The sequence below is a fragment of the Mixophyes fleayi genome, chromosome 4, assembly GCF_038048845.1.
Source record: "Mixophyes fleayi isolate aMixFle1 chromosome 4, aMixFle1.hap1, whole genome shotgun sequence".
Taxonomy (NCBI): Eukaryota; Metazoa; Chordata; class Amphibia; order Anura; family Limnodynastidae; genus Mixophyes; species Mixophyes fleayi.
In genome coordinates, this window is record NC_134405.1 from 8,306,437 (window position 1) to 8,313,392 (window position 6,956).

Sequence of the window (6,956 nt, forward strand, 5' to 3'; positions counted from 1 at the left end):
TTGGGAATTGGCTGCCACCGACACATTGGGAAGTGTACAAAGGTGTAGAACTATGAATGGACTTATGAACATTATCTGAAAATTCAGTTAAGCACCACATTGTATCCAGTTATTGTTTGTATATTATTTGTATATACTGTATTAGATTATATACATACTATATAATATAATATATACTATATATATTATATATTATATTGTATATCAACAATATACATATAATATGTAATATAACATAACATAATACTGATACACTATATTATGTGACTCCAGAGTCCCTCATTTTATTTATCACATTTTCTTCTTAAGTATTCGTATTGTCTAATGTGTTCACAGGAGCAGCACCTACATCTAATTATATAAATCCCTTCATTAATAGTGAGTAGGTGACGAGTCCATTGTCTCCTGTGTTGATATATTACAGCTTCTAGTCTTGTGTGGATGTACAGATAAACCATCACAGTGTGTAATATTAATCCTACTTTTAATACCTTGGTGTTTTTACCATACTATTAGTGCCTTCCCTCAGTGTATTTTATCTGATATTGTAAATACTTTCTTGGCTGGTTGAGGATGTACAAGATCTGAGTCTTTGTCTTGAGGATAATTTGTATTTATGGCATTTAATTTTATATTATGGTTTATTTTTAACAGTGAATCATGTTGAAATCAGAGTTAGTGCTGCCTAGACAATAGATAAATACTAAACAAAAGGTCAATTTGTTGACATAAGAGGATGTCAGAGACTGTGATAACCTCATTAGAATTGAAGATATTACCAAGTGTGTCAAGGTCTAATTAGAATTTCCCTTTGTAGTAAGTGACCTTAGGAATGTTTATACCTCATTTACATGTCAATGAGATTTACATGAGAGACCTGGAGACAAACAGTCTGAGAACCTTCTGGTCATCCCGGGAACTATTGAAGAGAGATGGGGAGGAATGACTATAAATAGGCAGTATCAGCCCAGTGTTAGTGAGTTGGTGGCTGGAGAGCTGGAAGGATGGAACAGTAAGAATGATCAGGAGGGAAAGAGAAGGAGAAATCTTCACAATAAGGTAATTATATTATACATAAGAATATACTGATATATACACAAACATTTATAGGTATTAAATTGTAGATATTGTATTGTACATATGGGATGTGTTTTTGTTGTAAAAATATGTATATCGTTATTATTGCAATCTAACAGCATTATAATTATTAGAGTGCACTACTGTACATTGTATATTCTGTACATTGTATTATCTATTAGTAAATATTGTATTGTAAAACAAAGCTGTGTTACATGTGTTCAACTTTATATATCCTGATAATACACTGTACATTATTTGTATCTGCTTTATACTTATGGTACAGTGTAATTAGATATACATGAACCATTACAATATTAATGTACATTTGTAATATATGTGCAAATATATTTATTGACATTTCGACATTTTCACCTTCAAATTGTATGAGTCATATAAGTATGGACAGGAATAATTTAGATCTCCCATAATCATAAAAGCCAAATTTTGTTGCACAATTTTTTCATGAACCAACCATTGTATATATGATAATGAATTTAGTGTGACAATAATTCTATAACTAAACACACATAGATAGAGCGATAGATATATTTATGAACTGATTGGCCAATTTACTCGGTACTGGAAGAGAATTTATAACACAGCACTGAGGAATTAATTAACCTAATCCTAACAAGGAGGAGTTCATGAAAATAAATATAAACTAATAACTTGATTAACTTAAGACTACAACAAGTTAATAGTAAATTGCACAATTCTTGTTACACTTGTAAAATTATCATTTGATCCACACATATCAACATAAATATTATATTGCTATCAATCTTTGTTTAAAGGTTTAAATCCCTTTTTAAAAAAATCCTATTGATCACCAGCTGCTTAGATTGAGGATAGCGAGCTTATACCAATGGTTTCATCTTAACAAACCTCATTTATCACCAGCTGTTCAGACTGATAATAATGTACTTTGAGCCTCTAGGTTACATTTTATAATAACTACAGGAGACCACATATACATTGTAAGATGAGTGCACTGATCAGAAGTTGAAAAAAATACAATAATTATCTTGTTATGTGTGGATCAATTAATACATTGTCCAGTATAACAATTATTGTTCAATTTATTATTATTTTGTTTTAGTATTTTTTTTATAAAGTAATAAATTTATTATTCTTTCCATGAACTCATTCCTGTACAGATTAGGTTAATTGATGTTAATGGCTGCACGGTGGCTCAGTGGTTAGCACTGGGGTCATGAGTTCAATTCCCGACCATGGCCTTATCTTTGAGGAGTTTGTATGTTCTCCCCGTGTTTGCGTGGGTTTCCTCCGGGTGCTCCGGTTTCCTCCCACATTCCAAAAACATACTGGTAGGTTAATTGGCCGCTAACAAATTGACCCTAGTCTGTGTGTGTGTGTATGTTAGGGAATTTAGACTGTAAGCTCCAATGGGGCAGGGACTGATGTGAATGAGTTCTCTGTACAGCGCTGTGCAATTAGTGGCGCTATATAAATAAATGGCAATAATTGATTCCTCAGCACTATGTTATAAATTCTCTTACAGTACGTGTTTCTAAGCAAACTCTCACAGAGGAGAAGTTAATTAATTCTGAATCCATTAGTAAATATTTATTATATACCTAATACTCTCAGTGCCAGAGGACACAGTTGTGTTATTTTATTAGGTACCTTTCTTGTTCTGGGTAGGACAACCAGTTAAGTTGCTGCCACCTGATTCACTAATTAGATGTGTGCAGTACTCAAGTGTGCTTCATTTTTTTCATTTTTTCTTCCTTAGTGTACTCATTGTCCATTTTGTTTATCGGAGCACCACCTTTAATTAAATATGTTAATTGCTTCTTTAATGGTGAGTAAATGGCATGTCTATTATATCCTGTGCGGATATATTACAGCTTTGTGTCTTGTGTGGGAGTACCGATACACCTTAACAGTTTTCATTTAAGTATGTAATATTAATACTACTTTTAATACCTTTGTGTTATAACTATACTACTAGTGCTCTTCCTTTGTGTTCTTCAACTGATTTTGTTAGTCTGTTTTTCTGCTGGTCATGGACGAACAATAAGGATAAGCTGAGTCTTTATCTTGATGACTATTTGTATTTATTATATTATGTTTTATAGAAATATGATATTTGAATTTATTACGAATTTCAGTAACAGGATGTCAAAGACTGTGATGTTCTAATTAAATTACAAGATCTTACCCTCTGCCAATGTCCAGTTATAATTTTCCTTTTTAGTAAGTGGCCTTTGGAATGTTTATACCTTATTTACAAGTCAATGAGGTTTATATGAGAAGCTGTTATGATTAAAGAAAATTTCAATATTTGTTTATACCCTAATTTAAATTTCACCTGAGAATAGTCTGAGAACCTTCTAGTCATCCTGGGAACTATTGAAGAGAGATTGAGAGGAATGACTATAAATAGGCAGTATCAGCCCAGTGTTAGTGAGTTAGTGGCTGGAGAGCTGGAAGGATGGAATAGTAAGAAAGATCAGGAGGGAAAGAGATAGAAGGAAAAATCTTCAGAGTATGGTAATTGTATTACGCATAAGTAGATACATAAACAAATTTTTGTGTATATTATGTTGTAAATATTGTAGTGTTATACATGTGTAATGCATTTTTGCCATAACAATGTTTCTACTGTTAGTACTACAACCTAACATATTTATAATTATTTAATTACACTACTGTACATTGTTTATTCTGTACTTTGTATTATCTTTAGTAAATATTGTATAACAAAATAAATCTGGGTTAACATGCCTTGAACTTTAAAAATCTGATAATACACTGTACATTATATGTATCTACTTTACCACATGATTGAAGTGTAGTTAGATATTCATGAACCATTATAAATATCAATGTATTCATATTATCTTCAAAATGAAAAAATGAAGCACAAACAGGCTAACCAAATTATATAATTTTAGAAGAAAATACCGCTGCACTAGGTATCGCTACCAGTTTAATAATATCTATAACTTCTAAGATTGAAAATTGTATCTTTACTGGTGGGTGCACTCCTACACCAACACTAATGTAGAGACAAAAAGGAGAAGGATAGGGAAGAATTGTGTAATTGGAGGCACTCAGCGATCATAGTTACTAAAATATCTATGTCTCTATTAATATACATTAAAATAATCCCTCCTAGTTCAGATAGCGAAATATTAAAATAATTGTGACTATAATTGTGAGTTAAAATAGCAGAATTTGCTATGCCCTGCTACTTTATACCAACATATATAAATTGTCAATGTATGATATTATTAGTCACTCTCTTATTGAAAACGTTTTGTTATTCTGAGGTAACATTCATTAATAAAGATATATGTGGTGTGAATTGATTATTGCGGTGACGGTTGTTCAATAAGGACCTTTACATTGCTTCAATTCACTCTGAAGCAGTTAATTTATAAATGACACAATGTATTGTCACTTTGGTCTTTTAGAGTGGTTAATTAATCACTGTTCATACCACTGATGTAATAAAGACTACATATAGATTTGAAATGTGTCCGTTATTGTTGACCTATCCAGTACATATACGTATTATCTTGTAAAGCCCAGTAAGGGTTAAACTTTAATATGCTCAGACCCAGCTGTTAATCCACAAGTTTAGACCGTTCTATCTATATATGGTAATATACCAAGGACTAAGCAGACTACAGAGTTAGCATGTGCTCTCTGATCTAGCAGTATATGCTGGTAATACTGATAATGTATTGTTCCATTTATCATTAAGTGGATTAGTTTTGTTATTGTAGGTCAGTCACCTATATGTTAAGTGAATGTCCTTCTAAGTTACAGCCATATCGTTTAGCCGTCACACGCATACACACACACATCTATAATATCTATCACCCATATAGGGTTGATGTATCCTGAGAATTATTAAGTTTAAACAATTTATAACAGAGAGTGAATGGGAGCAGTAGCAGGGTAAACGCCAACGCGCGTTTCGCTACATGCTTTTTCAAGGCTAACCAGAAACAGTGAGGAGTAAACATATTTATGCAGTAGTTCACGCCTACTAGTATGACGTGTAACGTTATGATAGGCGGAACTCCGTGACAAGCAATTCTATTGATCGACAGTTGCTGCAGCCAATCCTATTAATCGGATTAGCATTAATCCGCCCCTTGTAATCAATCATTGGAAGATCGTCATTCCCGGCTGTCAGCATGTAAACAAAGAGTGTATAATAACTGAATTGAGACTGATTGTATCTACATTTGATCCCTCCTGGATCCTACCTAAATTAGATGTCAATATTACCCTATATACTAAGCAGCATATACAAGAATGATAGTGATAAATAACTATAGTAAGTATGAGATAAATGCGCAAAATAATTATCCTCATCTGAAATTAAAGAGGAGATATAGTATATATATTAATATTGGTGTGGGATTTAGACACCTATCCCAGTGAAATAATATAAAAGTGAAAGTGATGAATAAAAATAAGACTGTACAAAAATTTGTACAGATAAAAGTGACTACTATGTGAGAATCAAAAAATATGAGGATCGGTATGATTATCATTTCTAGGTAGTACCTATATTAGGAGTTGTTGACATAGAAATATATAGACACTAAATTCAGAATAATTGTGTCTGTATTTAAACCTTCATGGATCCTACCTAAATTGGATATATTGCATCCCATATATTCAGGTAAGTGTATAAATTTAATTAATTATGATCAGTGTAAAGCAAATTTAAAATGTGCAAGGAAGATCCTCATATAAAACTAACGGAGGAATAATTTATGTGAACCAATCGTAATAATAATGCAGGATTGAATATCTACACCATATTGATTAATTATGAAGGTGAATAATTCTGATGAATGAAATATGGGGCTATACTAACAATATGTATTGATTGCAGATGCTATATATACATTTTAGAATATAAAAATAACAAAATTGTTATTTATAGGTAGACCATAAGATTATTTGAATCATTCAGACCGTTTGGAATCAGACTATTCATCATAAAGATTTGTCTTGCCTCTCGTTTAAGGAGTTCTTGATGAAAATTACCCCCACGAATCCCTAGAGAGACCTTTTCCATGGCAAAGGCCTGTAGTTGTTTGGGATTACTTCCACGATATGACAAAAAATGCTTTGCCACTGTTGTCAAAGGTTTAAATTTTTCTTTGTCCCGGGAAGCATTTTTAATATTGTTTACATGTTCTAAAAGACGTTTCTTAAACGGCCTGCTTGTCATGCCGATATATTTCAACCTACACGGGCAGGTTAAACAATATATTACGCTAATAGAGTTGCAGTTCAAAAAATCTGTTATTGGCCAAATTTTGGAATACCGATCAGTGTATTCTTTAGTTTGTATACAAAACTCACATGCCTTACATGTACCACATTTGAAAAATCCAACAGTCTTCCTAGTAATCTTATTGTTGGAACTAAAATGACTGTGTACCAGTTGGTCCTTGAGATTCTTAGATCTCTTCCAGGTCATGGAAACTCTGTTGTCCAAAATTTGCTTAAGATCATCATCTAGCAATAATACATTCCAGTGTTTCTGAAAGATCTCTGAAATTTCCTTCCATTCATTACAGAATGACCCAATCATTCTTACTCCAGAATCCCGAACTCTTACTTTAGGAGATGGATAAATTAATGTTTCTCTGTTTCTTTCTTGAACCGAATGGGCTGCTTTCCGTATAACTTTATTGCTATAGCCACGTCGTTTTAATCTTGTCTGTAATTCCTGAGATCTAACCTGAAAAGTGTTATCGTCTGAACAGTTACGTTTCGTCCTAAGAAGTTCACCCTTAGGTAGACCTCTAAGAACAGGGGGAAAGTGTGAGCTAGTATAGTGTAACAGACTGTTAGTGGCTGTGGACTGTCTATAG